The sequence below is a fragment of the Capra hircus genome, chromosome 6, assembly GCF_001704415.2.
Source record: "Capra hircus breed San Clemente chromosome 6, ASM170441v1, whole genome shotgun sequence".
NCBI lineage: Eukaryota > Metazoa > Chordata > Mammalia > Artiodactyla > Bovidae > Capra > Capra hircus.
The window spans coordinates 13,809,190-13,823,261 of record NC_030813.1 but is presented as its reverse complement, the minus strand read 5'-3'; positions in this window follow the sequence as shown (position 1 = coordinate 13,823,261).

The window sequence follows — 14,072 nt, the reverse complement described above, 5'->3', positions numbered from 1 at the left end:
AGCCCTCCAAGCTCCTCTGTCCATGGGATTCTCCAGGCAAGAATACTGGAGTAGGTTGCCATGCCCTCCTCCAGGGTTGCACAATATCGTAAATATACTTAAAATAGCTGAAGTGTATACTTTAAAATAATGAATTTTATGTTGGGTGAAGCATATCTCAGTTTTTTAAATGCTATTTAAAAGTCAGGCTAGTCAGTACCGTTGATGGGAGTGATAGACAGGAAGGGGCACAGAGGGGGTTGGCTGGAATCAATTTTACTTTTTGATTTGGGTAGTGGTTACACGGGTGCTTCGTCTAAGATAACATATTAAGCAATGTGTTTATGTCGCATGCACAATTCTGAATGTCTAAATAACAACAGAAATTTTTAAGGAAATAAAGTAGGGAATAGTTACTGTTGTTGTTTAGTCACTGGGGAATTCCTGGGGGCTCAGTGGTAAAGAATCCACCTGCAGTGTAGAAAATACAGGGTTTGAGTCAGGCGCGACTTAGCAACTAAACCACCACCACCACTCACTAAGTCATGTCTGACTCTTTGTAACCCCAGGGACTGTAGCCCGCCAGGCTCCTCAGCCTGTGTGGGATTTCCCAGGCAAGAATACTGGAAAGGGTCGTCATTTCCTTCTCCAGGGGATCTTCCTGACTCAGGGTTTGAACTTGCATCTCCTCACACTTAGAGTCAATTAATCTGTGACAAAGAAGGCAAGAATATACAATGGAGGAAAACCAGTCTCTTCAATAAATGGTGTTGGGAAACTGAAGTCACATGTAAAAGAATGAAATTAGACCATTTTCTAACACCATATACAAAAATAAACTTGAACTGGATTAAAGACCTAAATGTAAGACTGGAAACGATAAAACTCTTAAAGGAAACCATAGGCAAAACACTCTTTGACATAAATTGTAGCAATATTTTTTTTTTCAGATCTGTTTCCTGAGGCAAAGGCAACAAAAGAAAAATAACCAAATGGGACTTAAGTAGACTTAAAGGGTTTTTCACAGTAAAGGAAACCACCACAAAGCAAAAAGATAATCTATAGAATGGAAAAAAATAAATATTTGCAAATAATATGACTGACAAGAGGTTAATCTCCAAAATGTATAAATAACTCATACAACTCATACCATTCATGGGGTTCTCAAGGCAAGAATGCTGAAGTGGTTTGCCATTCCCTTCTCCAGTGGATCACACTTTGTCAGAACTCTCCACCATGACCCACCTGTCTTGGGTGGCCCTACACGTCATGGCTCATAGTTCCATTGAGTTAGACAAAGCTGTGATTCATGTGATCATTTTGGTTCATTTTCTGTGATTGTGGTTTTCATCCTGTCTGTCCTTTGATGGATGAGGATAAGAGGCTTAGGCAAGTTTCCTGATGGAAGGGACTGGTTGTGGGGGAAAGCGGATCTTGCTGTGGTGGGCAAGGCCATGCTCAGTAAATCCTTAATCCAATTTTCTGTTGATAGGTGAGGCTGTGTTCCTTCCCTGTAGTTTGGTCTAGACCAAACTATGGTAGGGGTGTGGCAACCTCCTCCAAAAGGACTTATACCAGCATGCTGTGCCTCCCAGGACTGCTGCTATCAGCGCCCCTGACCCCAAGCAGGCCACTGTCAATGCATGCCTCTGCCAGAGACGCCCAAACACTCACATGCAGAAACATCACTTTGCTGACAACAGTGCATATAGTCAAAGCTATGGTTTTTCCACTAGTCATGTACAGATGTGAGAGTTGGGCCAAAAAGAAGGCTGAGCACTGGAGAACTGATGTTTTTGAACTATGGTGCTGGATAAGACTCTTGAGAGTCACTTGGAGAGGAAGGAGATCAAACCAGTCAATTCTAAAGGAAATCAACCCTGAATATTCACTGGAAGGACTGATGCTGAAGCTGAAGCTCCAATACTTTGGCCACTTGATAGGAAGAGCCAAATCACTGGAAAAGACTCTGATGCTGGGAAAAATTGAGGACAGGAGAAGAAGGGGGTGACAGAGGATGAGATGGTATCATTGACTCAATGAACATGAGTTTGAGCAAGCTCCAGGAGACAGTGAAGGACAGGGAAGCCTGGCATGCTGCAGTCCATGGGGTCGCAAAGAGTCGGACATGACTGAGTGACTGAGCAACAACATACAGCTCAACATCAAAAAAAAGTCATTCATCTCATACGTGGAGTCTAAAAAGAAATGATAACACTGAGCTTACTTACAAAACAGACTTACAGACTTAGAGAATGATGAAAGGATATGGGAAAGGGATAGTTAGGGAGTTTGAGATGGACATGTACACACTGCTATATTTAAAATGGATAACCAACACGGACCGACTGAATAGTACATGGAACTCTGCTCAACATTATATGGCAGTCTAGAAGGGAGGAGAGTTTGGGAGAGAATGAATACATGTATATGTATGACTGACTCCCTTCACTGTTCACCTGAATCTATCACAACACTGTTAATGAGTTATACCCCATGGACTGTAGCCCACCAGACTTCTCTGTCCATGGGATTCTCCAGGCAAGTATCCTGGAGTGGGTTGCCATTTCCTTCTCCAGGGGATCTTCCCGACGCAGGGATCGAACCTGGGTCTCCCGTATTGCAGACAGACACTTTAACCTCTGAGCCACCAGGGAAGCCCTATACCCCAATACAAAATTAAAAGTTTTTAAAAAATCATTTGAAAGGGGGCAGAGGACCTGAATATTTTTCTAAAGAAGACATAGGGATAGCCAACAGGCACATGAAAAGATGCTCAATATTGTAAACCATCAGAGGAATGCAAATCAAAGCCACAATGAGATACTACTTCACACCCATCAGAATGGCTATCATCAAAAAGAACACAAAGAATAAATGTAGAGAAAAGAGAACCCTGTTACACTGTTGGTGGGAATCCAAATTGGCATAACCGCTTCCTTGGTGGCTCATAGGTTAAAGCGTCTGCCTCCAATGCGGGAGACCCCGGGTTCGATCCCTGGGTTGGGAAGATCCCCTGGAGAAGGAAATGGCAATCCACTCCAGTATTCTTGCCTGGAGAATCCCATGGACGGAGAAATCCATGGGGTCGCAAAGAGTCGGACATGACCAAGCGACTTCGCCTTACCTTACACCTTACCTTACTATGGGAAACACCATGAAAGTTCCTCAAAAAAAAAAAAAAAAAAGAGTTACCGTATGACCCAGCAATTCCACTTCCAGGTATATATCCTAAGAAAATGAAAACATTAATTCAAAAAGATATATGCACGTCAGTGTTCATAGCAGCATTGTTTACAATAGCCAAGATATGGAAGCAACCTAAGTGCTCATCAACAGATGAATGAATAAAGAAGATGTATATATATAAACATAAATGTGTAAGTAGGCTTCACTGGTAGTTCAGCTGGTGAAGAATCTGCCTGCAATGCAGGAAGCCCCAGTTCGATTTCTGGGTCAGGAAGATCCCCTCAAGAAAGGATAGGCTACCCACTCCAGTATACTTGGGCTTCCCTGGTGTCTCAGATGATACAGAATCCACCTGCAATGCAGGAAACTGGGGTTCGATCCCTGGGTTGGGAAGATCCCCTGGAGAAGGGAAAGGCTACCCACTCCAGTATTCTGTCCTGGAGAATTCCACGGACAGAGGCGCTGAGCACAACTGAGTAACAACAGTAGAGCTAGTAGTAATAATATTAATTCAGTTCAGTTCAGTCCCTCGTCGTGTCTGACTCTTTGTGACCCCATGAGTCGCAGCACGTCAGGCCTCCCTGTCCATCACCAACTCCCCGAGTTTACCCAAACTCATTGAGTCAGTGATGCCATCCAGCCATCTCATCCTCTGTCATCCCCTTCTCCTCCTGCCCCCAATCCCTCCCAGCATCAGAGTCTTTTCCAATGAGTCAACTCTTCGCATGAGGTGGCCAAAGTACTGGAGTTTCAGCCTCAGCATCAGTCCTTCCAATGAACACCCAGGACTGATCTCCTTTAGGATGGACTGATTGGATCTCCTTGCAGTCCAAGGGACTCTCAAGAGTCTTCAACACCACAGTTAAGAAGTCTGCCATTTCTAAGAATGCTGAAAAAAATAAATCCTTCCTACCTAAAACCCTCTTTCCAACCAAAAAGAAAACCATGATCAAAGTATCCTTTAAATCTAAACCTATTTACTTAGCTACTAACAATGAAGCTTAATGTACCAATTTATTGGAAGTTATATATATGCCAAGCTTTGTCCACGATGTACATATTTTATCAGACAGTGATAGAATTCAAAAAAAGAAAAAGGAAATTACTCCTTTTACTTCTTCATGGTAACAAAAAGCTAAAATTTAATTTGATGGTAGACCCACAGAATGTAGACCTCCTATATCTTGCAGAACTTGAAAAACATCTTCACTTGAGCATTACTTGCTGATGTACCTAGTTCTGTCATTAATTCCAAAAATCCTGTGTGTTCAGACCATGCTTTGTGTTTATTCTCTCAAGTGGGAACAATCTGTTTTAATCACTGAAGCCAGAGAGATTTTTTTTTTAAGACAAAGGGAAAAAAAAAATCTGACTGTAACTGTTTAAAATGCTTCAATATCTGTACATTGTTTGGCGGTTAAGAGGGTAAATCTTGGCCATTACCTTCAAGGTCCTGGATAATTTGGTCCCAACCTCCTTCCCAGCTTCCTTGCTGACCACCGTCCCCTTTAATTACTGAGCCTTGGCTCCCAAACCAGCTTTCTATTCCTTGTATTCAACCATCAAACATGCCACTCCCTCTGAAATATTTTCCTCCCTGTTCCCCTTTTATCCCCCACTCTTTCTTATATGCTTCCTACTCATCCTCTGAGCCTCAGTTTAAATGTTTCTTCCTCAGGGACCAGGCTACATCCTCATATTATTACCTCATAGCACTCTATGCTTCTCCTTCGTAGCACTCAGCACAGCTGAAGTTAAGCATCTTGTGCAAGTGTTTGTTGAATATCTGCACCCACTAGATTGTAAGCTTCATGAAAACAGCAAACATAAATGTCTGCATTACTATTGCATCCCAACATCTAACCTGATACATGCTACTAAATACATAAAGTGGAATTTCATGTTTTTATGTCCTTGCAATACCTTAAGTTAAAACTCAAGAAATTTTACAATGAATTTAAGTGACAAGTAAGACACCGGATACACATGCTTAGCCTAGGACAGTGCCAAAATCCATAAATATTTATTAGTTAATAAATATTTGAACAATATTACTATGAGTCAATATCTGGCCATAAAGTTATAAAAGATTTACTATAAGTTGGTGTTCATAATCTCTCCTGAAATATTGAATCTCCATACCCAAGAAGAAAACTTATATATTCCTCTATTTTAATATCTATGGCATTGAATCAAAACATAATTCCATAGCAAAGAAACCAACATGGCCCATATCCCGGGCTTGGAATGCATGTTTGATCACATCTTATATTTTTCCACTGACTCATTCGCCTCACCTGCCTTCATTAATAGAAGGTCCATTATCTCCCTCTTGAGACCTACCCTTTCCCCTCTCTAAGCCCAGAGGATTACTCACTCTAAATGCCTGCTGCTGGAGAAAACAAGAAAGCCTCCTTGGGTCAGCATAGCTGTTGTTTCTTTCACTGCCACAAGATGTCACTGTAGAAAACCAGGTCTTCACAATTTTGTCTCTGACCTGCAGCTGCAAAATCCTTTCCATCTTAGTGCCTGCATAACTTCACACTTGAATGTAAATTCATAGCTCTTTAATTTTCTACCCAGATGCTGTCTTTTTTTTTTTTTTTTTGCAAAGCATGACAATAAGCATCAGAGAGGTCTCAAGGCCTTCCTTCCCAGAAGACTCATTGACCTCCAACTATCCAACAATAGAACTTCCCTGGTGGCTCAAACAGTAATGTATTCACCTGCAGCACAGGAGACTGCCTGCTAACCAGGTGACGTAGGTTCAATCCCTGGGTCAGGAAGATACGTTGGAGGAGGAAGTGACAACCCATTCCGGTATTCTTGCCTGGAAAATCCCATGGACAGAGGCTACAATCCATGGGATCGCAAGAGTAGGACACGACTTAGTGACTTAACCATCACCATGCAGTAATAAGCCCTGTGGACAAGGCCAACTACATAATTTGCAAAACCCTATTCAAAATAAAAATGTGGGATCTTTTGTTCTAAAAACAGAGAAAAGTGTCAATAAATATATTCCAATATCAAACTTTTCCTTTCTTCCACAGTCCCTTTCATCATCTCAGGGTGGGTTTTATTCGGTGTTCAACGGTGTTCATTCTCAGGCATGAGGATAACCACAGAGCAAGAGCAAACCTCCACATGTGCCCAGGGACCCCTTTGTGGTGGCACACATGGCTCACCAGGTGCTGGGATCTGTTTCCCAGCAGCCACCATTGCCATGCTACCACCAGGGGCAGAGAAGTCATCTTCCCTTAAAGGCCCCACTGCTCTAACCGACAGAGGACAGGCAACTACCAAAGGACCACAGCTTCCCTGCCAGGATACACGCAGTACCTGGACAGGTGGGAAAAAGACTCTCCATCACTTACTCAGCTGCCAAGTATACAGTGGAATTGCTGGTCCAGGGATGGTCACAGCCTTCCCTTGCCTTATGATGCCACAAGCGTACACTGACCCTAAACCTCCACGTTTGTTCACAAACCACTACTAGGGCCAAAAGGGGTGACAGAATGCCACGTATGGCACCTTCCAACCTCCTCCCCACCAACCCAACCTGGTTGCCAGCTCAAGCAGAGGACAGCAGTAATCACAGGACACAGGCAGGGAGGATGTGCGAAACTGGGAGCAGAGAGCCAAGAACCTATCCTGGGGAAGTGGGAGGAAGAGGGACCAGGAGTGAGCTGACGGCCCAAGCCCCCAATGTATGCACCATTGTGTCAACATACTTCATTTACAAATAAACAAATTCTAAGATAAAATCATTAAGAATTTCATAGCAACAACAACAGAACATCATACCCCAAGTGTGGGGATCCTGTGTGACCATCCTGGTTCCACACGTGCAAAGCCAGCCCTACCAGCAGACCATGGAATCTGGAGAGAAGGATCTTCGTCAAGCCACAAAAAGTCTATTACACCCTTCCTCCAGAGTCACGGGTGTCTACTCACTTTATGTTTCATAACCTGGCAGAGTATTCAAGTGACTAGTGTCTGAAGCAGAAAATTCTATTTCAAGGTGACCAGCTCCAGCCACCTAGGCATAGAGGTGGCTAGCATCTTCTTTAAATAAATAAATTATTTATCACTAAGCACCATAGTTAGGAAAAGCAAATGCTCTAAGAAATTCAAACTTTTCTGAAGAGTGTGATTAGATGATTAGTAAGATAAAATTGGAAGAGACCCTGATGCTGGATAAGATTGAAGGCAGGAGAAGGGGACGACAGAGGATGAGATGGTTGGATTGGCATCACCAACTCAATGGACATGAGTTCGAGGAAGCTCCAGGAGATAGTGAAGGACAGGAAGGCCTGGCATGCTGCGGTCCACGGGGTCACAAAGAGTTGGACACAACTGAACAACAAAGATAAAACAACAACAATAACGATAACAATAAATGCATAGACAACTTCCCCATCCATGGTGTCTCAATAGAAGAAAGGACTTCACAAGCACATCTGTGTTATTCAGATGTTATTACTGCTCTTCACTTTTGACTGAATTTGGTAGAAAAGAGAACTAATATAAATGCGTGTTTTTCCAAGTGTCAGAAGAAAAACACAAAGTATGATACTGTGGTTTATAAAAAGAAATGTGTATTTGGTCTTCAACCCTGCTTCAGGCATAAAGCTCCTAAAATCCTTGGCATTTCCTATATAATTAAGGTGTCAATAATCATAATATACCCCTTTCAACCACACTTGAGATCATGAAGTGATTTGGGGGAAGCATCTGAGGATGGGGGCTGGTTACCAAGAGAACTAACCATGGGATTAGAAGCCTGGAATTTTCAGTTCCATCTCCAGATCTCTGTTGAGGGGAAAGAAACTGGAGATTGAGCATTTTAATCAATCACACATATGTAATAAAACCAGAAGGACAGGGCTCAGAGAGTTCCCAAGTAGATGAACCAGAGTGCTTCCACGTGCCACTGTGTCAGGCCCCAAATTCAGTGCAAATAGAAGTTCCTTTGCTCCATACCTCATTCTCTGTGTCTTTTCACCTAGCCGTGGATTTGTATCCTTAGTAATAAACTAGTAATCTGGTGAGTAAACAGGTTTCCTGAGTTCTATGAGACACTCTAGCAAATTAATCAAACTCAAGGAGGGAATTATGGGAATCTCTGATTTACAGCCAGTCAGTCAGCAGCCCAAGTAACCACCTGGACTTGCAATTAGTATCTGAAGTAAAGGGCAGTCGTGTGGGACTGAGCCCCTAACCTGTGGAATCGGATGCTATCTCTGGAGAGGTAGTGTCAGAAACGAGATGAATTGTACGACATCCAGCTTGCACTGGAGAACTGCTTGGTGGTGAGAGGGAAATCCCCAGCCACACATTTATACTTGGTGACAAGAATCATTATATGACATCATGTTTATTACAAGAAATTATCAGATTTCAGTTTTCAGTCTCTGAAAAATCATCAAGTAACCAATACTGAAACAATCAGAGGTTCCCTTTATCCTTCTTAATTAATTTCCTCCTTAATTTTCCTTCTGGTAAGAAGCAGAGAGAATCAGTTTTCCTCCTTAACCTCACCTCTTTTATCTTTCCATCTATATATTCCATTACATTATAAATATCTCTGAACTTTGCCACTTTTTCCTTTTTTCTAATTATTTTAAATCATATTTGATACAAAGCATATTTGACTGTGTTCCTGATTCATTGTTGTTGTTGTTCAGTCGCTCAGTCATGTCTGACTCTTTGCAGCCCCATGGACTACAGCACGCCAGGCTTCCTGTCCTTCGCTAATCTCCCAGAGTTTGCTCAAACTCATGTCCATTGAGTCGGTGATGACAACCATCCAACCATCTCATCCTCTGTCATCCCCTTCTCCTCCTGCTTTCAGTCTTTCCCAGCATCAGGGTCTTTTCTAATGAGTTGGCTCTTCACATCAGGTAGCCAAAATATGGGAGCTTCAGTATCAGTCCTTCTAATAAAAGTTCACAGTTGATCTTCTTTAGGATTGATTGGCTTGATCTCCTTACAGTCCAAGGAACTCTCAAGAGACTTCTCCAACACCACAGTTTGAAAGTGCTCAGTGCTTCAGCACTCAGCGTTCTTTATGGTCCAGCTCTCACATACATACATGTGAGACTGGAAAAACCATAGCTTTGACTAGGTGGACCTTTGTTGGTAAAGTAATATCTCCGCTTTTTAATATGCTGTCTAGGTTGGTCATAACTTTTCTTCCAAGGAACGTCTTTTAATTTCATGGCTGCACTCAACATCTACAGTGATTCTGGAGCCAAAAAAATAAAGTCAGTCACTGTTTCCATTGTTTCCCCATCTATTTGCCATGAAGTGATGGGACCAGACACCATGATCTTAGTTTTTTGAATGTTGAGTTTTAAGCAGTTTTTTTACTCTCCTCTTTCACCTTCATCAAGAGGCTCTTTAGTTCCTCTTCACTTTCTGCCATAAGGATGGTGTCATTCACACATCTGTGGTTATTGATACTTCTCCCGGCAATCTTGATTCCAGCTTGTGCTTCACCCAGCCCAGCATTTCATATGATGTACTCTGCATATAAGTTAAATAAGCAGGGTGACAAGTTGCAGCCTTGATGTACTCCTTTCCCAAGTTGGAATCATTCTGTTATTCCATGTCCAGCTCTAACTGTTGCTTCTTGACCTGCACACAGGTTTATCAGGAGACAGGTAAGGTAGTCTAATATTCCCATTTCTTTAAGAATTTTCATGTAAGAAACGAATCTCTAGTCTAGGTTCGATACAGGATACAGGATGCTTGGGGCTGGTGCACTGGGATGACCCAGAGAGATGATATGGGGAGGGAGATGGGAGGGGGGGTTCAGGGTTGGGAACTCATGTACACATGTGGTGGATTCATGTCAATGTATGGCAAAACCAATACAGTATTGTAAAGTAAAAAAAGAAAAAAATAATAAAAAAAGAAAAAATAAAATTGTTTACTACTAAAAAAAAAGAATTTTCCACAGGTTTTTTTTTTTTTTGTATAATTCTTCAAGAATACACAGAACTATACAAAAAAAGAGCTTAATAACCCAGATAACAATGGTGTGATCACTCACCTACAGCCAGATATCCTGGAGTGCAAAGTCAATTGGGCATTAGGAAGCATCACAATGCCAAAGAATGTTGAAACTACCACACAATTGCACTCATTTCACATGCTAGCAAGTAGTGCTCAAAATCCTTCAAGCTAGGCTTCAACAGTATGTGAACCGACAGCTTCCAGATGTACAAGCTAGATTTAGAAAAGGCATAGGAACCAGAGATCAAATTGCCAACATCCATTGGATCATAGAAAAAGCAAGAGAATTCCAGAAAAACGTCTATTTCTGCTTCATTGGCTACATTAAAGCCTTTGATTGTGTGGATCACAACAAACTGTGAAAAATTCTTAAAGAAATGGGATCCTGATTCGTAATTATGTTATTTGAACTTAATGTTCTCTTAATGTCAGCACTGAGATTATTCTAGTTTCATTAAACATATCTTGTGCTATAGTATGTGTTGGTCACTTCCATGATGTCAGTGGTTTTTATCGAAATATATGAATGCATTGGGCTTCCCTGGTGGCTCAGACAGTAAAGAATCTGCCTGCAATGCAGGAGACCCAAGTTCAATTCCTAGGTTGGAAGATCCCCTGGAAAAGAAAATGGCAAACCACTCTAGTATTCTTGCCTGGAGAATTCCATGGACAGAGAAGTCTGGTTGAAAATAGACCATGGGGTCACAAAGAGTCAGACACAACTGAGTGACTAATACTTTCACTTTCTTTCACTTTACTTCCCTAGACCTTATACCCAATTTCATAGGAACTTCAACACAATTTATTAAATTTTTTGTTGGTCTTCTCCCTCATATACTCAACATTCATCTCGAGTTCCCAATCTAACCCTAACCTCAGCCTCAGCAGATCATTTTGTCTTAAACACCAGTGCATAAATTACTTTCTCAACTATCTTCCTCTCTTTGTCCATGCCTCCATTTCTTCACAACCAGTTCTATACTCCTTGCTTATCATCTCAGGCCTCCTCAATCTTTCACTTCCTTGGAGACCTTGTTCCAATTATTTCTATCTCTCCAATACATTCAACCTCTCTCTCTCGCCTAAGTCCTTCCTTTTAGATTATGAGCATGCCCAGTTTTCATCCAGCTTTCATCCAAAACAATACAATAAAAAACACCTTCTGATCCCAATGTATATGATCTTTTTCCCTCCCTAATACATGGGTTTACATGTCACACCTTTTCTCCCTACTTTACCCTCATCCTATCACCTAGTTAAATTCAACTCAACTTTTGGACATCAGTACACATATCATTTGGGGGGGAGGTCATTCTTGCTGCCCAAGTCTGATCAACTTCTTTTGTCAAATATTTTCAATAATCTAAAGGTTATTCAAAGATTATTTCAAAGATTTATCTCAATTTGTAATTATATGTAATTTAGCATTATTTATTCATTAATTTTTCTCTCCACGACTCTTCAGACTCTGGGAGAGGAAGCACTGTGTCTGTCTTTGATCAATATTGTTCCTTCAGTGTATTTCATAGATCCTAGGATGTATTTAGTATTCAATAAATGTTTGTAAATAAATGAATATATTCATTGATTATTTCTCCTAGACACTTCTTTTAAAAGTTTATCATAGCTCTTCAATCTAGAAAACAATATGAGTTTTTTAGGGAAAATAAAACACCTATTTTTTCTTCACAGTAGTAATGCTAAAAAGGAGAAAGCATGTGTAGAGAGAAAGAAGACATTGGCTTGGGAATCGGGAAACCAATTCTCAACATGGAGATTCCTGTTCGTGATAAGAAATAAATGTGAAATTCTTAAAGTTTCTTTTCTCTGAAATCCTCTGATTTTCAAATTATTGCCCACTAAAGCAATAATTATGGGGTATTCCTAGAAGGAAACTTTGGGGGGAAATGTATATGTCTACATATATTTTGAAGTTTCTTTCATTTATCGAGCACCTAAGAAACAAGTGCTGATCTGGCCCGTTTAACATGCTACAGGAAAAGCTTTCTTTAGCAGCCAAACTTCAGACATTGAAACTAGGACTATCACTTAATTTCTCTGATGAAAAGATCCTGAATTGTGGTATAAAAGCATGATGAGAGTGTTCATTTCTAATGGGGAATTTTAACAACCTATTAATAATTTTCCAAGGGTTTTCCAGTTTCCTTAATCCTAGAAGATATGGCTTTGCTTTTATTTTCCCAAAGAGGCTTAAAAGCTTCTCTTTTTTAACAGTTTTGTATTCCTACAATACATCTTCCATCAAACTGTCTTCCTTGGATGTGTCTAAATTAAAGGATGAACAATTAAAAGCTAACACTTAAAAATTTCATTATGATTTTACCAAAATGAAACTCCCATAATAAAATTATATCCCTCTCCATCTCTTATTATTTTTTCTTCTATTAATATTAAGTAGTAGGTTGACTGGTGGTCCAGTAGTTCTATCATAGAATAAATTTAAGTTAAACTCCTGATGTAGGTTTCAGCTAGTATTCCTATTTCTAGAAATACCACCTTGTGGAAAGATACTCTAAACTAATAATGTAAACCTGAAGTAAAACATTTGGCTGGACACATTTAGATGGTCTTTAGACAGAGAGTTCAATTGTGCTTTATGAAAGTAATGTCACTATACAAAAAAGAGCCTTTTTTAAAAGTCATCATGAGTAACTGTGTTAAGTCTCACGTCCACAGGACTGATATTTACTGAGATTTCCTAATGACATTTAGCAACAATGCTGACTATAAGGAAAGAGACATACCTCAGCAAAATATTTAGGTTGTAAATGTTGAGGGAATTAAAGACCTTACAAGTGGTTATTAACACAAAGGGATGCATAGCTAAGGAAACAGATAACGAAGCATGAACTTCATAGTTAGCATATAAAACAAAGAATGTGGTTTGTAATTACTATGTATGCATACGTTGTCTTTAAAGATATATTGTGGTAAAGCCAGTACAGTATCAAAATAAGCTCAATGTGCTGGAGCAAACACTTCTATATACCGCTAACCTATTCATAAAGGTATCAACATCTGTTTTCCTTGAAACTCTTAGCCTCTGCCAAACAAGTGTCATCTTTGAAGGTTAAAACCAGGCAGTATTCACTAGTCCAGCTGATGTTCAAAACTAATATCGAACATGGTTGTTCCTTAAAATATTAAACATATAATTATCTTATGGTTTCATAATTCCACTCTTGGAATTGGGCTTATCCTCAAAAAATCGAAACCAAGGATTCTAACAAATATTTGCACACCAAAGTTCACAGCAGCATAATTCATAACAGTCAAAAGGTAGAACACAAATGTCCATCAAATGGATAAACAGAAAACGTGGTATACACACACGGTGGAACATCATTGAGCCTTAAGAGAGAAGGAAATTCTGACACATGCTGCAACATGCATGAAACTTAAGGACATTATGCTAAGTGAAATAAGAAGCTGGTCACAAAGGAACAGGTATTACATGACTTCCTTTTGATGAGGTACCTAGAGCAGGCAAATTCCTAGAGACAGAAAATAAAATGGCAGTTTCTAGGGATTGGGAGAGAAGAATGGGAGTTATCGGCGGCGGTGGCGGTGGAGGGGGCAGGGTCCCAAGATGGTGGAGAAATAGGACAAGGAAACCACTTTCTCTGCCACAAATTCACCAAAAGATCATTTGAATGCTGAGCAACTCCCACAAAACAACTTCTGAATGCTGTCAGAGGACACCAGTCACCCAGAAAGACAGCCCATTCTCTTGAAAAGGAGGTAGGACAAAATATAAAAGATGAAAAGAGAGACAGAGAGTTAGGGATGGAGACCTGTCCTTGGGAGGGAGTGGTGAAGGAGGAGAAGCTTCCAAACAGTAGGAAGCCATCTCACAGGCG